At 37.5% G+C, this 19,349-nt stretch overlaps 1 pseudogene across 1 annotated transcript in view; it reads right to left on the minus strand.

The window, feature by feature from the left end:
• Positions 1 to 12,140: 12,140 nt before the first annotated feature.
• The window catches only part of LOC110203745 (cytochrome P450 2C19-like), a 118,999-nt pseudogene continuing 111,790 nt past the window's right edge, over positions 12,141 to 19,349 (minus strand). The window contains exons 9-12 of the transcript XR_013485500.1: positions 18,691 to 18,827; positions 17,716 to 17,910; positions 13,759 to 13,902; positions 12,141 to 12,322 (exon numbers count right to left, since the gene is read on the minus strand). The product of XR_013485500.1 is annotated as a cytochrome P450 2C19-like (transcript). The remainder of the gene's footprint in view (positions 12,323 to 13,758; positions 13,903 to 17,715; positions 17,911 to 18,690; positions 18,828 to 19,349) is intronic.

Genomic DNA, 19,349 nt, shown 5'->3' on the forward strand with positions numbered 1-19,349 from the left:
GCACCTTTGTTTGTGGAACAGTCAAGAGACTAGGGTGTCTATGTGAGAGGGCATGGTGAGAAATTTGGTGCAAGAAGACAGGAAAGAAAGGAGGGGATTAGGTTATGAAGGGCTTTCAATCCCAAACACAGGATTGTGCATTTGATCCTAGAGAGGACAGGGAGACACTGAAGTTTCTTAAGTGGGAGAGGTGACATAATCAGACCTGCACTTTAGGGAAATGACTTAGGTGGGTGAATGGAAGGTAGATTGGAGTAGGGAGAGAATTGAGGCAGGTAGATCAGATAGCAGGTTATTGTAATAGTCCATGAATGACACATTAAATGCCTGTACTGGAGTGGTGACAGTGTATGAGAAAGGGTCTATTCAAGAGACATTGTAAAGGTGAAATAGGCCTTGGAAAAGGATTGGATATGTGAAGTGTAACATAGTGGGTATTCCCAGGATGGCACCTTGATAGAGAGCCTAGGAAAATGGTGTTGCCCTCTACGATAATAGGGAAGTTAGGAGGAGGTGGAGGATTTGGGGAAAAAGATAATGAGTTCAATTTTGGACAGGTGGAGTTTAAAACATCTGAAAGGCAACAGGAGATGGGAGATTGGAGGTCAGCTGAGAAATTTGGGTAGAAAAGGTAGATTTGAGAATCATCAGCATAGAGATAGTAATTAAACCCATGGGAGCTGATGAGATCACCAAGTGAAGTAGTATAGATGGAGAAGCAGCTCTGATAGAACTCTCTGGGACACCTACAGTTAAAGGGCATTTTCTGCATGAGGATCCTGTGAAGGAGACTGGGGAGCACACAGATTAGTAGCAGAATCAGGAATGATGTCTTGAAAACCCAGAGAGAAGAGAGTATCAAGAAGGAGAAGGGGGATTAACAGTATCAAAGTTTGCAAAGAAGTTGAGAATTAAGATTGAAAAAAAGACCTTTGGATTTGGCAACTGAGATCACTGGCAACTTTGGAGACAGCGATTTTGGTGGAATGATGAGGTTGGAAGCCAGATTCTAGCGGTTAAGAAGGTGAGAGGACCTGAAGTGAAGGCATCGATTGAAGACAGACTTTTTAAGGACCTTAGTCACAACATGTGAGAAAGACATAGAATGATCATTAGTGGAGATGGAATAATCAAGTGTTTCATTTCAGGTTAAGAGAGACATAGGCATTTTTGTAGGTAGTAGGGAAGGAGCCGGGAGAGAGGGAGAGATTGGGGAAGACAGAGGTGGAAATCTGTTCAAGGAGGTGGGATGGAGTAAGACCACTTGTGCAGATAGAGAGGGGTTAGCCTTGGAAAGGAGTGAGATGACTTCTTCCTGTGAGACAGGGAGGAAAGAGATAGTGAGGGAAGGAATATGAGTGGTAACCATACTGATTTCCTTGGCTTTCTCTAAATCCCAAGCAAAATCCCATCTTTTTCACAAATCCTTTCAGACTCCCTTTTAATTCTAGTACTTTCTTTCTGTTGTTTCCTACTTACCTTGTAGATCACTTGTTTGTATATTTATATGCAGCTTGACTCCTCTATTAGATTATGAGCTCCTTGAAAGAAGCTACTGTCTTTTGCCTTTTTTTTTTTATCCCCAGTGCTTCCTGGAACACAGTATGCACTTAACAAATGTTCTTTGATTGAGATGAGGAAGAAGAGAAGAGGTAGCCCATGGTGAATGTCCTTAATTTTTTCTATAAAAATAGGAGGCCAGGTTCTCAGCCAAAAAGTGGAGTTAAGGGGAGCATGAGAAATTGAAGGAGAGATGAAAAAGTTTGGAGAAACCGCTGTGAGGAGTGGGGTAGCGATAAGATAAAGGAGGTACAGTAGGATTGCCTAGCAACAGTGAGGGCCCACTTGAGGTTGTGTAATGTGAATTTGAAGTGGAGCTGCTCAGAAGGGTCATGAGATTTTCTCCACCTTCATTCAGCATCACCATGGGTAGAAGCAAAGGTGACATGGTGAGAATGATCCAAGGCTAAGGCTTGGCAAGATAATTCAATTAAACGTTTACTAAGTAACTACTATGTGTCAGGTACTGTGCTAAGTACTGGGGCTACAAAAAAGTGAAAAGACAACCAACAAAATACAGGGGCTAGGGACTCAAGGGGATAGTACAGAGTTGAACTGCTTTACCAAGAGGTCCACAGGGAGAAAAAGAAAAGAGTGAAGTTAATGCAGCAATGATGGCCTAGGAAAGAAAGGAAGTGTTGAGGGATTGAAGGTGATGGTGTAGGATAATAGTAGGGTATGGAAAAGGAAGGCAGAGGAAAACATGGAAAGACAATAGATTAAGGTCAGATAAGGAGATTTTGGAAAACTTATGGCTGGGGTGTTTGAGGAAAAGTCATTATGCATGCCCTGGTACAAGGGCAGTAGTTGGGGAGGAGAAAAATTGAGGGCCAGGTTGTTGCTGTCTTTATCCTTTGTTCTCAAAGAGGACCATGACATTAGGAAGGTGATGTCATGACTTGCAAGTGAATTGGATTTAAGTGAAAGAGTGCTGTGCAATGTCACCAGCCTCTTTCTCCTCCTGAGCCATCTAGGTCCAGTGTCAAGATATGGATCTGGACAACTGGAGATTCCAACTCATTGAGGAAGAAAGGAAAGTGACCCTTTCCAACATCTAGATAGGCCTTGTGAATTGTATGCCTACTCTGTTCCACTCATCTATCTTTCTACTTCTTAGTCACTACCAGATACTTTTGATAATTACTGTTTTAGAATAGAACTTAAGGTTTGGTACTGCTAAACAACCTTACTTTCCATTTTTTAAAAATTTAGTTCTTGATATTCTTGACTTTTTGTTCTTCCAAATGAATTTTGTTATTTTTTTCTAATTCAGTAAAAAAAAATTTTTGGTAAATTAATTGGGATGGCATTGAATACACAAATAAGTTTAGGTAAAATCATCATTTTTATTATATTGGTCCTGCCCACTCATAGACAATATTTCTCCAATTATTCAAAACTGGGTTTACTTGTATAAAAAGTCTGTTAGAATATTGTATATATAGTTCCTCGGTTTATTTTGAAAGGTGTACTCCCAGGTATTTTGTACAGTATGGAATTGTTTTGAGTGGGTTATCTCTTACTATCTCTTCAAGCAGGGTTTAGTTTGTGATATATAGGAATGTTGATGATTTGTGTGGATTTACTTTATATCCTGCTACTTTGCTAAACTTGTTGGGGTTTTGTTTTGTATTATTTGTGCTAAAATAGTCCATTGTTCAAATTAATTTTTTAGTTGAGTCTTTGGGATTTTCCAAGTTTATCATCATATCATCTACAGAAAGATTGTTTTACTAAAACATTCCCTGTTCTGATTCCTTGTGTTTCATTTTCTTAAATCCCACTTGGTCATAATATATATACTCATTAGGGAAATAGTTTATGTTTTTCTTTTTCTGTTTTTGCTCTTCCTGGTTGAATTACCAACATCATATTTGTTTCCAAAAAAAAAAAGAGTTTGATAGAACCCCTTCGTTGACTATAATTTCAAATAATTTACTCAATATTGGAATTAGATGATCTGTAGTATTAATAAAATTCCCTTGTAAATCCATTTAGTCTTGGTGCTTTTTTTCCTTAGGAAGCTCTTTTATGGGCTATTCAATTTTTTTTTGTAAAATGGGTCTCTTTAGATACTCTATTTCCTTTTCTGCTAATATAGACAATTTATATTTTTGTAAATATTCTTCCATTTCACTTAATTTGTTAAATATATTGTCATACAATTTGATAAAATAATTCCTCACAATTACTTTAGTTTCATCTTCATTTAGTGGTATGTTTATGCTTTTCATTTTTAATACTAGTGATATGGTTTCCTTCTTTCATTTTTAAAATCAAATTAACCACTGTCTTATCTATTTTATTGATTTTTTCACAATACCAACTCCTAGTTTTATTTATTAATTCAATAGGTTTTTTACCCTCAATTTTATTAGTCTCCCCTTTAATTTTGAGGATTTCCAATTTAGTGTTTAATTTTGGATTTTCAGTTTGTTCATTTTTCTGTTTTTTTTTTAAATTTCATTGGTCTGTTCTTACTCTATTTTATTGATGTAAGCATTTAGAGATATACATTTTCCTCTGATTACTGCTTTTATTATGTCCCATAAATTTTGGTATATTGTCTTGTTGTTGGCATTGTCTTCAATGAAATTATTGAGTATTTCTATGACTTGTGCTTTAAACCACTCATTCTTTAAGATTAGGTTGTTGATTCTCCAATTAATTGTTAATCTATGTTTTCATGGTCCTTTATTAAATAAGAAATTATTGCACTATGATCTGAAAAGATGCTTTTAATGTTTCTGCTTTTACTATAAAATATTTATGTCCTAATATATAGAAAATCATTGTAAGGATACCATGAAGTATTGAGAAAAAGATTTATTTCTTTTTCTTTCCATTCTAGTCTCTCCAGAGATGTATTTGTTTTTTAGTTCGATTTCTAGTTCTGAGAGGGAAAAGTTAAAGTCTCCTACTATTATAATACTACTACCTATCACCATCTGTAATTCATTTAACTTTTCTTTTTAAAATTATATATAAAAATATGGAATTTGATTCACATAGGTTCAATATTGTTATTGCTTTATTGTCTATGGTACCTTTTATCAAAATTAGTTACCCTGTTTGTCTCTTTTAAGTAAATCTATTTTAGCCATAACTTTGCCTGAGACCACAATTGCTAACTCTGCAATTTTTTTTTGCAGCAGTTGAAGTATGATAAATTCTAGTCCACCTCTCCATTTTAACACTTTGTGTATCTGTCACTCTTAAAAGTGTTATATGTAAAAAAATATATTGTTGGATTCTAATTTTTAATCCTTTCTGTTACCTGTTTCCATTTTATGGCTGAATTCATCCCATTAGCGTTCAAAGTTATGGTTAGTATTTGTGTGTATCCTTGTTACCCTCTCTTCTCCCCTTAACCTCCTATTTTTTATTCTACTCACTCCTCTAAGAGTCACTCTCTTAATCCTCTCCCCCAACTGTCCTCAATCTTAATCGACCCACCCTTCTAAAAGTCTCTCCCCAACCCTGTCTCCTACTCTTTTACCTCTCTACAAGTCCAGAAGATTTCTCCACCCCTCCAGATGTACACAGTTTCCTCTTCAATCCAGGTCTTAAGAGAGTAAGATTGAATATAACCAGGCATCCACCTCCACCAGCTTTTTCTATATCACTTCTTCCTTTCATGTCCCACTATTGAGATAATTGCTCCTTTTTACCTTTTCCTACCCAATTTTGTTTTTAGAATGACCCCATCATACACAACTCAGCCCCAACCTTTCTTTCAAACTATCTTAGAAATGGTGACACTTTTAAGAACACTAACAACATTTTCATATGTAAGATGTAAACAGTTTGACCTCTATAAATACTTAATAATTAGTCTTTAATGCTTTCCTTATATTTCTTCTTAATCTTTTATATTAATGTTTCCATTGAGTTCTATGTTTTTTCATCACAAATACCTTAAATTCTTTCAGTTATTCAAATGTTTATTTTTTTTCTTCAGTATTGTGTTCAACTTTGCTGGATAAGTTATTCTTGGTCACAACCCCAGATCTTTTGATCTTCTAATGTAGAAGCTGCTACTTCTTGAAATCCTGATTGTATCTCCATAGTATCTGAATTGTCTTTTATTCTTGTTGCTCACAGTATTTTTTCTTTAACCTGGGAATTTTGAAACTTAACTATGACATTCTTGTAAGTTTTCTTCCTGGGATCTTTTTTAGGTGGTGAACAGAGGATTTTTTTTCTTCTTCTCTTTGAACTTCTTTTTCTTGAATTTCCACGGAGGTGCCTCAAGGAAACAGAGTAGGCCCCAAAAACATTCAGCTCATGTAACCCAGCATGAGGTTCAGATGGCTGAGGAGGGGAAGATTGAAGGATGACCCTCACCCTGCTTTTCCAGATGCTATGTCTAGCAGTGCTAACTAGACATGATCCTGGGCTACAATTCTGGGATGGGAGGAGTGAGCATACAACAAGTGAGTCTGGTACCAGTAGACGAGGGAGAAAGAGAATTTTTAGGACAGTGGGACTCAGGTTCCTATCAGTTTGGAACTTTGCCCTGAAAACATCAAAGACCAAGTGGAAAGAAGCATATGTACAAAAGTATTTAAAGCACATCATTTTGTGCTAGCAAAGAATGAAAAATTAAGGGAATACCTAGCAGCTGAGAAATGGATGAACAAATTATGGTATATGAGTGTAACAGCATACTCTTGTGTCTTAAGAAATGATGAAATTGTTGATTTCAGTCAACCTGGGAAATTTTGCAAGAACTGAGGCAGAGTGAGCTCTGAACCCTTTGCCAAAGTCATGTCAACTCACTAGATTTCTATTTCCTCAAACATCATCTATAAAATGAGGGGTATGGGCTAGTTGATTGATTTCTAAAGTCCCTTACTTGGTGCCATAAAGGAGCTGATCATGGACTAGGGGAACAGGACAGAATGAGTAGAAACAAGTGCTACAAAATTATTTTAGATAAAGATGTTCTCCTGTCTTTTCAACATGAAGGGGCAGCCATTGTTCAATGCTTGTTGGAGAAAGCAATACTTCTGCATCATTTAAATGATTGAACATCTGAATCTGGAAGAAGGGGGAACATAAAGAAAGGAGTGTATGTGGGTATAAGGCAGATAGAATTTAATGAGGGAGGACTCACAGAGGAGCCCTGAACTCCCTAGGTCAGTGGAGTGGAGTGGAAAGTTTTAAATTTGGAGTCATAAGACATGGGTTAAAGTAATTGTGCTGATGGCCATTGCTCCTTTCTGGACCTCACTTTCTACATCTGTAAAGTGGAGAAAACAATATTTGCACCAGCTACCTTACAGATTTGTCATGAGGAACATACTTTGTTGCTGTAGAAATGTGTTATTATTAGACCACAGAAACATAAGGTGTTTTAGATTTAAATCTGGCAGGAATCACATGTAATAGTTATCAGTTACAATCACATGATTTTAACTGAGGCTCAGAGACATTCAATAAGTTGTCCAACATCACACAATTAAAAAATGGCAGAGCCATTATTTGAATTAAGGTTCTCCTTATTTTAAACCTCATGACTCTCCACTACAGCACCTAGAATTGGGCAACCACCATGGACCATTCTCAGTGAAGTAAATTGAAGCATATACTGTGTATGTGAATAGACCACCTCACCTGGTTCCTGGTGCAGAACTCTGGTTCAGTGAGCCCTCCTGAACTGATAATGTCTGGGAACCTCAACTGGATTACTTTTTGCTTATGTATGAAGCTCAATTCTGTCTTTAAAGCTTCTATTCCTCTTCTCTGATTTAGATCCCATTTCTAGATTCCTGAACTTTTTACCACACCACATATTTGAACCAATAGAACATACTCAATCCTTTATGATTAACCTGTAGCCTCTCACAGTGTAGAGCTTGGGCAAAACAGACCAGAAAATGATCTCACAGCCAAGGGATTAAGAGGAGAATGAAGAAAAAGGAGACAATATCAGCACCAGTCCCACACTAGATTCTAAACTAGATTTGATACGTCCTCTCTTTATAAATTCCTTATCACTTCCCAAACAACTATTGGAGCCAATAAGAGAGGTGGGAGAGTGGGGAATATTTAACTAGTTTAAGATAATGGTGTTGAAAGAACACACTGCATTTAAAAATACACTCACTTTTCTCCAACTAAGGATAACTTTTGTTGTTGTTAAGTCATGACCCTTCATGACTCTGTTTCAGGTTTTCTTGGCAAAGACACGGGAGTGATTTCCCATTGACTTCTCCTGCTTATTTTACAGTTGAGGAACTGAGGCAAATAGAGTGAATTGATTTCTCTAGGATCACACAGGTAATAAGTGTCTCAGGCCATATCTCAACTCTGGAAGATGAGTCTTTGTGATTCCCAGCCCACAGCTCTATAACAAATAGAAAGCTAAAATAACCACAGTCTTTCTGGACATCTAGTAGATGCATGCCCAAACATCATGCATGATATCTGCCAAACCAAACATAGAAAAATAGTGGCAAGGGTCATCTTAAGCAAGAAAAGATACATCAATTTGAAAACTGACAGAAATGCAATTTCCACCTATTTTACTACATCATTAAGAAACGTGGAATATGCATATATAGCTAAATAAAGTAAGGAAGAAGAATATAGTGGGAAAAGCACTGAACTGGAGTCAGGATACCTGGATCCTAAAATCAGTGAATTTGTGGCCTGACACAGGTCACATCTCTTTTCTCAACCTCACTTTTTTCTCATCTATAAAATGAAAAGATTGGACCAGATGATTTGTAAAATCCATTCCAGTTCAAAATTCTGTCATTCTGAGACCAGAAAAGGTAAGTCTAGTAGACATAGCAAAAATGGTCATGTAGAATATTGAAAGCCATGTAATTTTTTCCTTTCTAGATCCCCCCACAAGTGCTGACTTCCTCCAAAAGTCACTCTGCATTTACTTTCTATATACTTATAGGAACAGAAATTTAGAACTGGAAGAGACCTCAGTTGCACCATCTACTCCAATCCCCTCATTTTATGAATAAGGAAACAGGTCCAGAGAGGTTGTGACTTGACCAAGTTCACACGGATAAGTGGCAGAATTAGGATATGAACCCAGATGCTCCTTTTGCTCTACTCATTGCACCATATTGGCATCCTATTTTTACAGTTCATATTGCCTTGTACTTATAAAATATACACTGAACTTATGGATGGGCAGGTTGTCTACTCAATAGAATAGAAACCCCTTGAGCAGAGGGATTGTTTCCATTTTGTTTTTGTACCATTAACACCAGCACAGTGCTTGGATATAGGAGACTAGACCACCAATTTTTCAGTGTGTTCCAGTGGCAATTCCTGTGGTGTGGATTAGACTACACAGGCATTGAAGTCCCTTTGAACTCCAATTTTGTGATTCTTTGAGTTGCTCTACTAATATTTGATTGACTAATCAATTGATCCTTAACCCAAAGTTTTCCGTATCATGTATTGAATTTTTTTTCTGGGGTAACATACTCATCTGATTGTGGGGCAATAAGAACTATTAATTTCATACCCTCATTATGTGGTCGCCCATGATTTTTCTAATATTGCTGAGACTAGAGGAAGTTTTCTAATGTTAAATGATAATGAAATAGTCCAAGTTGAAGTAGAGGGATGCTGTGGTCCCTTTAAAGATTTAGGAGGGAAACAGAAAACTGGGATAGAAGTTTTGTAACTAATGCCTCTGATAAAGGCCACATTTCTAAAATATATAGAAAACTGAGTCAAATTTATAAGAATACAAGTCATTCTCCAATTAACAAATGGTCAAGGGATATGAACAGGCAATTTTGAGAGGAAGAAACGGAAGCTATTTATACCTACATGAAAAGAAAACTTTCTAAATCACAATTGATTAGAACAATGCAAATCAAAACAACTCTGAGGTACCATATCACACCTATCACATTGGCTACCATGACAAAACAGGACAATGATAAATGTTGGATAAGACGTGGGAAAATTGGAACAATAACACATTGTTAGTGGAGTTGTGAACTGATCCAGCCATTCTGGAGAGCAATTTGGAACTATGCCTAAAAGACTATAAAATTGTGCATACCTTTGGCCCAGTAATACCACTTCTACATCTGTAATTCAAGAGATCATAAAAACGGGTAAAGTACCCACATGTACAAAAATATTTATAGTAACTCTTTTTGTGGTGGCAAAGAATTGGAAATTGAGGAGATGCCCATCAATTGGAGAATGGCTGAACAAGTTGCGGTATGTGAATGTAATGGAATACTATTATGCTATAAGAAATGGTGAGCAGGCAGACTTCAAAAAAATCTGGAAAGACTTACATGAACTGATGCTGAGTGAAAAGAGCAGAACCAAGAGAACATTGTACATGGTAACAGCCACATTGTGTGATGACTGACTATGATAGACTTGCCTCTTCACAGCAATGCAAGGATCTAAGACAATTCCAAAGGTCTCATGACTGAAATTGCTATCCACACCCAGAGAAAGAACTGTGGAGTCTGAATGCAGATGGAAGCATAATATTTGCTTTCCTTTTCCTTTGTTGTTTTGTTTTATTGCTACATTCTCATGATTTCTCCCATTAGTGGTAATTGTTCTTTACATCATGACTACTGAGGAAAAAATGCTTAAAATGAATGTATAAATAAAACCTATATCAGATTGCACACCATTTGGGGCGGGGAGGGGAGAGTGGTGGGAGAGCAAGAAAATTTAAAACTCAAAATCTAATGGAAATGAATGTTGAAAGCTAAAAAACAAATTATCCAGAAAAAAAGTGCCAAAATGTCACTATACTAGTTTCTATGGATAAAGGACTTGCCTCCAGAACACAATTGGAAGAGTAATTATTACCCTTTTTATCAGTACTCAAACAATTAGAGACCACTGGGTGTATTCTTTCCTTGATATGTTAACAGATATTGTTCAGCATAAAGATGAGTATACAATTGTTAACAACAAGTTAGATTAATGTACATGTAATGATAAGCCTTTAGAGACAACTTGTATCCCTGGAGGATGAGCACCTGAGGAGATTATCTCCACACCTGGTGTTATGGACTAGTTGACGTGGAATCTCTGGACACTTTTTCCTTTAGAAGGCTACAAGAGGGATGTGCAATGTAGAGCGGGCAGGCATCCTGGAGCTTGGACTCTGCCTCAGAAAAAATTGAATTTGCCAACTGAAGAACTCTGTACACTCCAGCTGAAAATCCTCAGGCAGATGCAGAGTCGATTGGACTTAAATCCCTATGGTATCCTATTTATTACCTTCATTAAATCAATCAATCACTGTAATGTGTATGTCAAATAATTCCTTTCCCCAAATCCTGAAATAATCTGGCCTCCTTGACTTTACATTGTTACAAAGGCCATCTCCCCCACAAAATACATTCCTCACATTCTATCCAATGAATCTTCCTTATGCATAGATCAGGTCACTATTCACTTCATTTTTTGTTTACTGAATAAAGTTCAAACTCTTCTTCCTGACATTCAAAGCCTCTTTTCCTTTACAGGCTTTTCTCATATAAAGTTCCTCTCAATACAGTATACTTGAGTCAAACTGGACTACTCAAATGTGTCCTGTATTTTTTTGACACACATATATTTTAATTAGAGTAGGCAGGTACAATATATAGTAGCTATGGTAGTAAAGTTGGAAGTAGGGTAGTAGTAGTAGTAGTAGTAGTAATAGTAGTAGTAGTAGTAGTAGTAGTAGTAGTAGTAGTAGTAGTAGTAGTAGTAGAACTAGTTGTTGTTGTTGTTGTAGTAGTAGTAATAATAATACTTACAGCTAATATTTCTGTAGCAATTATGATGTACCAGACACTGCGATAAATGTTGAACAATTATAAACTCCTTTGATCCTCTCACAACAATGCTGGGAGATAAATACTATGATTATGCCCATTTAACAGATAAAGAAACTGAAGGAAATAGAGATGAAGTGGCTTGCCCAAGGTCATATAGCCAGTAAATTTCTAAGCTAGATTTTAATTCAGTTCCTCCTAAATCCAAGTCCTACAATCTGTGCAAGGTACCACCTCACTGCCATAACATTGTGAGCAGTAAAGCTGCCATCAGAGTAGGATACATGTACAGGTTGAAGTATATAACCTGAAACATATAAGGAGTAGAAAAGATATTCCAACCCAGTGGGAGCGCATAACTGCACAGAAATATGGGATAAAGGCCCTACTACCAAGAAGCTTAGATCAACTAACATGTCTAAAAGAATACACAACATAAGATGGGTATGTACTTCTAGCTTAAATTGTGAAGTACAGATTATAAGTGCTAACAAGGTCACAGAGATATGGTATCTAAATTGTGATGTGAAGCATGGAGAGGATTTCAATCAGTGAAGTTGAAGAGACAAGAAGAAACATTCCAGGAACATGGAAGTTCTGGGGAACAGTGAATTGGGGAAAATTAAGTCATGATTTTGGCAAAAGTCAAAGGGAGTATTAGATTATGCGAGAAAGGAATATTGGGCTGAAATCATAGAGGGCTTTCATTGACAGGCAACGGAATAAATGCAGCTTCTTCAGAGCACATCAGGAGACTCTATGGGGATTAGAACTAGGGGTGGTCCTTCCTCTGTTTTAGCAAGGTAGAAAGCAGAGCTCATAAGAGGGGGGCACTTTGCCAAACCCACTGGCAATTGGGGTGGTGTCAATATCTTTTGGGTCAATGGGAGATTTCAAGGTAAAATTCTATAGGATGGTAGTAAAAAACAGAAATAATTCCATTCGAGCCAGGCTCTCAACAGCACATATCCATTTTCCTAAAAAGAGACAAATACAAGGATTCGATATTCATAGACTTCTGACTCATGTAGACCACTTCTTTGGACTTATAAGTAGCACACTAACTCTCGGTAGCATTAGGCAAAAGATTGCATCCATTCCTTTCCTCTCTGGTCCTTGACTAGTTTGAAGAGCCTGTTCCCCCTCAACAGAGAGGGAAGACCCCTTCTGTATACTCTCTCTAAATCAATTCCCCTGAACCAGAGCAAGTTCTGGGATTTATATTCAGAGGAAAGCAGTCATTGCTTTAGGGAGAAAATAATCACTCATTTATAATCTCAAGGACTAAGCTTATGGCTAAACAGAGAGACTGCAATGGGGAAAGGTGACAGAAGAATGATCAAAGTTCCCTTTGGGAACCTCCTGTCACCATTCTGGACAGAAGCACCCCTGGAGTCTACACCATAACTTCATGGCCATCCAGCCACTTGTCTTAACTACTCACTCCTAGCTCTAACCCAAGTATTTGAACCAACTGAGCAGGGCATGGCATTGGAGACTACAATGTCAGGGGTAGTTAGCTGTCTGACAACATTCTTGTCTGCCAGAACTAGACTTGGCTATTACCACATTACCTGATGGCTAATAGGCTCCCCTAAGAATTGAAGGGGAAAGGACAAAACAGACCATCATCTATAATTTTATACCAATAGATCCCCATTAGAATGTACATAACTAGGAAAGGTAGTTCCATGTGTCCCAGGCAAGAGTCATATTTCTACAAAATCATAAACTCTAAGATTACACCTTGGGTGACCTTAGTCATAATGGTAGCTAAGTAATGAGCCTTTAACATTACCCAATCCCCTTTCTTTGCTTGATGAAGTGCAAGATTATACCATGCCAACATAAAAGCCTGGAAGACTTTATCTGAAAAGTAGCTTCAGGTTGAGAGTGGCTGGGAGGACATTTTTTAATATGGGGTGTTAAGGGAATTTAGTTGGGGGTCTGGATGCAAAACAGAGTGGCTGCTATCTCAGTTCTACCTCTTTTTTGGAATAAGCTCAGACAACTACCCTCAAACCCAATTGATTTAGTTGATGAACCTTGGCCTAATGAGAATTAGAAGAAGGGGCAGCTAGGTGGGGCAGCTGATAGAGTTCTGGCCTTGGCATCAGGAGAACCTGTGTTCAAATGTGACCTCAGACACTTGACACTTACTAGCTCTGTGACCCTGGGCAAGTCACTTCACCATAATTACCTCACCAAAATGAAAATAAAACACAAACATGGTAAGACCATAATGGTCACCTAATCCAAGCTAATCTTTTGGCGTATAAGTAAACTGAAGTCCAGAGAAATGAAATGATTTGACCAAGGTCAGACAGGTGATAAGTAGCTAAGCTGGATCAAAACACAGGTCCTCTAAGTTATCAATCCACCTTTGACGCACATATTTAGATGAATGTCTTACCTGCTGAAGAAGGCATGAAATAGTTGCTCTTCTTAAAGTTGCCACTTTCATCCAGAAAGTGACCTGGGTCAAACTGGTCTGGATTAGGGAACTCTTCATCATCAAACAGAATAGAAGATAATACTGGTACTATGGTGGTACCTTGAAATGAGCAGATACAAGCAAATAATGAGAAAATAAGAACCATAGACTGTTAGAACAGCAAGAGAACTCAGAACTATTATCTAGTCAAAACCCTTCATTTTGAAGTATGGAAAGAGCCAATGTTTTTTTTAAATGCTTGTGCTAATCATAAATTAGAAAGTCTGCAATAGTATGGGGAGAGATGAAACTGAATTTTGATAATTTGAGGGGTAGAAACAGCACAAATGAGTAAAGGACACAAGGAGGCAGATCCAGGATTAATAAAAGTTAATAAGATAACTTTTGACCATTAGATCCATCAAAGAAGGAAAGTACTGCCTGGGTAAATAATAAACCCACTAAGTACAAGCTGATTCCAGATGATCTGAAGAGGTAGAAATGAATTCCTACCTGTAGCAGTATGCTGAAGAATAAAATACTGTCACACAGAAGAATGAGGCAAGAGCTGATAAACAAACTGGGAGTTCTTCTTGAAGATGAAGAAGTTGCATGCTCTACTTAAGAAGCCTGGGCTTGTAGTCTAAAGAATGGTAAAGTAGGTTCACGGGTATTATTTGGTAAGATATCCAGAAAGAAGACAATAGTACTAGTTGTTGACTCCCTGCAGATGGACACTGAAACAGCTGTTTGCTGACAATGATAACAATACACAGGTGTGTCACATTCTCACAGCACATATCAAAGGCAAAATGGAGAAACCTCCAAGACTTGTGAATGGGGATGAGTACTAACCACCTCTGGTGATTCACAGGGGCAAAAACAGTACCTCTATAACCTGGAACCATTTCCAAAGTTTTTGACATTCTGGACAAAAAAAAAACCTAAAAAGGTTAAGAGCACGGATGGTGTATTCATTATGGCTGCATCTGGAAGCAAAAGATCCTTAAAGGAAAGGCAGATTTCAGAAGTGGACATCTTGTAAGATCGTGTTTCAGAATGGGATTTGGATTTCTGGACCATATCTTCATTAACATGTAGGCATGATGGACTCCTAGCCAAGATTGGAATAATGCACCTAGCAAAGACTGGAAGGATTTTTATTTTGATTTGTTACAAATACAGTGAAAAGGCTTTTTAAATGCTTTAAGTGTGGCTAAAAAAGGTGGATTGGAGATTTTAAGACAAGGAAACAAATTTGACCTCAAAGTTATAACTAGGACTTGGTATGATGAGATATTTAACAAGACAGAAGTTCTGGGAAAAGTTTCTCTTGTTTAAAAGAAACAGGATAGGAAAGAGGGAGGGGTGGCATATATTAAGAAGATATACTCTTATGAGGCTATTTAGGAAGCAGAGGAGAGAAGATAGATGAGAAACATCTAGGTAAAGAGAAATGGAGGCAGCATCAAGAGTGACATTGTCTTGAGAGTATCCAACAGCCCTCATGGAGAGAGAAGAAAAAGACAGGGAATACAGAAGACACATTATATACCCTGATGCACAATGATGCAGCAATGATGAAAAACTTCAGTTATTCATTCAGATCCTTGAATTTCCTTTCTGTCAAAAACAGGGCAATTCATAATTCCTTGGCTTTTCTTCATGACCATTCCATCCTGAGATTACAGTGGAACAAAAAAGGGAAATTCTTTTATTGATCTGATTCTAACCAGCTGAGAGGAACTTGAATAACATAGATGTGAATGTGGCTCTGTAGAACCCTTGGGGCACAACATTCTTCCTCTGAAGGGATCATTTTATGTTGTAGGGTATGCCATCACACTTGGCACACTTTCTGTGCACACCTATTAATTGTAACAATGGGAATTTTTGGGAAAGTGACCAGTCCATCTTAGAGTTTATAACAGCGTCAACTAAGTGGCCCAGTGGATAAAGTCAGATGCACCTGCTCTAACCCCAAATGCTCACTAGCTCTGTGACCCTGGCCAAATCACTTACCCTTTCTCAGACTCAGTTCCCTCACATGTAAAATGAGAATAATAATGGTGCCTATATGTCAGGGTTGTTGTGAGGATAAAAAGAGATAACATTTGTAAACTGCTTCACAAACCTTAATGCTAGCTTTTGTTATTATGACCAAGAAGGACAAGAGTTGTTTTCTAAAAACACAAAGGAAAACAATCCTGACAATGAAAGATAAAGGAACATTCTCTAAAGATACCAATGTGGATAAGGTAGCCAGGTGGTGCAGTGGAGAGACTGCTAGACCTGAAGTTAGGAAAACCTTAGCACAAATCTGGACTCTCACACTTACTAGCTGCATGACCCTAGGAGAGTCAGGTGCTCTCTCTATGACTTAGTTTTCCCACCTGTAAAATAGGGATAATAATAATATCTACTCCACAGAATTGTTGCAAAGATTCAATAATATCATCTATGCAAATCAAATCTCAAAGAATTTTGTAAAAATAGCTATTAATATTAGAGGGAACTCACCAACCAACTTAGATTTTTCAACGACAAGGATGAGTAAAAGAAGCATGTCACAGTTCTATAAGGATGACAGAAGTGGTAAAGCCCAGAATGAACAGAGGCAAGTGAGGCTAAAAAAGGAAAACAAGAAGGGGGTTTTTTAAACTATATGGTAGAAAAGAGGAGGATTAAAGAAAAGTTAAAGCCACAACCCATAGGGTAATAAGATGAGGATGACAAGTGACAAGAAAAGATACAGAAATTCTCCCTTTTTCTTTTGCTTCTGAGTCTTCTTTTCTGACTATGGGAAAGATCTTTGAACTGAAAAGTATAAAATAAATAAATATATGTGACTGATAGTGGCTGAATATGCCAGACAAGTGAGGAGAAAATAAGAGAGAACCTAGAAACTTGTGCAAGAAAAATACAGTGAAGAAAGTACACTTCAATTTACACTCAGAGTCTAAAATACATTTCTAAAGAGAGGATTATTCTATACAAGGAAGGATGGAGGAAATGTCTCTAGATAAGAAGTAGAGGAGAATAAAGATATGGAGTGGAATCATCACTTTTTTTTTTGAGGGTCTTAATAAACTGGTAGAGGAAGAGAATTCTGTAGATAGTGTTTACTTATATTTTAGCAAAGCATTAATAAAAGTTTTCATGTTCTTCCTCTGAAAATGATGGAAATATACAGGTTACATGATCATACAATTAGATAGATGGAAAACTAATAACTGACTATATGCAAAGGGTAATTATTCAAAGTTCAATGGCAGCTTAGAAGTAAGCACTGCTATACTGTGAGCTCCTCAGCTCACAAATAAGGAGTATTCATTCTGGAATCATATTTTAGGAGAACATTGAAGAGCTGGAGGCTACTGAAGAGAGGCAACCAGGATGGTAAGAATAACAAGTCCATGCCATGTGAGGATGGGTTGAAGAAAATAGGGATATTTAAACAAGAGAACAGAAGACATCATAGAACAGGAGATATAATAGCTGATTTCAAGTATTTTATGAACTGTTATTAGAAAGAGAGAGTAACTTTGTTCTGTTTTGTTCCAGGATTCAAAACCAAGAGCAATAGATTAAAGTTACAAAACTGCAAAGTTGGGCTTCATGCAAGAAAAAAAAATTCCCTCAAATTAGGGATGTCCAAGATTAGAATGGAATTCCACAGCATTCCATTGAGAGCTTTCCCCTCATTGAAAGTCTTTAAGCAAAGATTGGATGATCACAAGGTTAGCTTATTATAGATGGGATTCTTTTTCAGATTGGGGATGGACAGTATGACCACTGAAATCCCTTCAAATTCTGAAATTCTATAACCATTTCTCGGAGATGTGGGTTGGCCTGAGGTTCCTTCTAACTCTAAGATTCTATTCTTCAATAGGAGAGTATAAAATCTCCTGTTATAGTGAGAAACACTTCTGACATTGGGGATAAGATATTGTCTAAATTGAACATCTTCTGTCTCTGCATGGGGAAGAGACATAGACATACATTGGCAAAGGTCAATGTATCATCGTACCTTGTGTACCACAGCATTGGTGTAAACCATCTTGTTTCTGTCCTCCATGCAGTGACTTTGATTTCAGCCAATCACACAATCAATTTCTTCATGAATTTTTCCTGTCACAATATGAATGAAAATTGACTTTAAAAGTAGGAACAAAAACTGCCTTCTCTCATATTTTCCCTGATTTTTCACCAAGAGCTACATTGGTAAATAACACATTTGACCCTCACATTCTAAGGCAGATAGACAGACAGAGAGACAGATAGACAGATAGAGATAGATAGATAGATAGATAGATAGATAGATAGATAGATAGATAGATAGATAGATGAAAATTCCATTTTAGTCTCTTAAGCCAGCTGAGAATCCCTTGAGGTACCTATGCCACACGCCCTGAGGACAGGCTCAAGTTATCCTTAAAAAATGCAGGCCAAGCAGAACTTGGTTAAGGAAATGAGGAGAGGTATCAGTCCTGGCCTGTTCCAGAATTCAGTGTGACCAACCATAGGCCCAAGGTACTTCCCTGCATGGCTGCATGAGCCACAGGAATCCAGAGGCATCAGCTCCTCCTATGGTCAGGCAGGATTAAGAAGCTATCAGGAACCAGTGCCTCTCAATCATTCAGTTCCTCCCAGTTCTGTCACTGGGTTATAGTCTCTATCCTTATCACTCTCTCTATGCCTATCTCTCAGGAAAACTCACAATTACATATCACTTAACTAAGCAAGGTAGAGGTAGCACTGGAGAAGGAGGAATAAGTAAACTTAAACCTGTAATGACTTAAATATATTAAAATGACAACAGAAAAGTTTCCAAGGAAAGTTTCAAAAGGACCATGAACCCCTCTCATGCTGACTAAATGACAGATGTGTATTATCAGCTTGTAAGCCCACCTGTTATCTCAGGGTATTTGAGGAGAAGCAGGAGTCCATGTCTCTGGGTGGTGCTTTGTTGTCTCTGTTTTTGCGCCAAATAGATCAGCTGCATAACAGACCAAGTTTTCAATGGTAAATTCAGACTGTGGTTGTTGCTTTTCCGAGGAATAATTTGGTATAATTAATTGAAAAGTAAGGGAGGCAGCAGGGCACAAGGGAAAGCATGATGGATTTGGAGGCAGAGGACCTTGGTTTAAATCTCAGTTCTGATTTTTTAAAATTTTGTTTGGGAGGCAATCAGGATTAAGTGACTTGGCCAGGGTCATTCAGCTAGTAAGTGTCTGAGGCAGAATTTAAACTCTGGTCAGAAAGAGAGAGAAAGAAGGAAAAAGAAAAGCAGGAAAGAAAGAAGGAAAGAAGGAAGGAAGAAAGAAAAGAAAAGAAAAGAAAAGAAAAGAAAAGAAAAGAAAAGAAAAGAAAAAGAAAGAAAGAAAGAAAAGAAGAAAAGAAAAGAAAAGAAAAGAAAAAAGAAAAGAAAAGAAAAGAAAAGAAAAGAAAAGAACTGTGTTGCCCAACTGGCCATTTCCAGTTGAGTCCCCAGTGAGGCAGCTCCTACTACTACTCACAAAGGTTGTTGTTTGTCCTTCCTTCTTGAAGAAGACTATGACATCAGGGTT

The sequence above is a fragment of the Phascolarctos cinereus genome, unplaced genomic scaffold, assembly GCF_003287225.1.
Source record: "Phascolarctos cinereus isolate Bilbo 61053 unplaced genomic scaffold, phaCin_HiC Scaffold_3;HRSCAF=262, whole genome shotgun sequence".
Lineage (NCBI taxonomy): Eukaryota > Metazoa > Chordata > Mammalia > Diprotodontia > Phascolarctidae > Phascolarctos > Phascolarctos cinereus.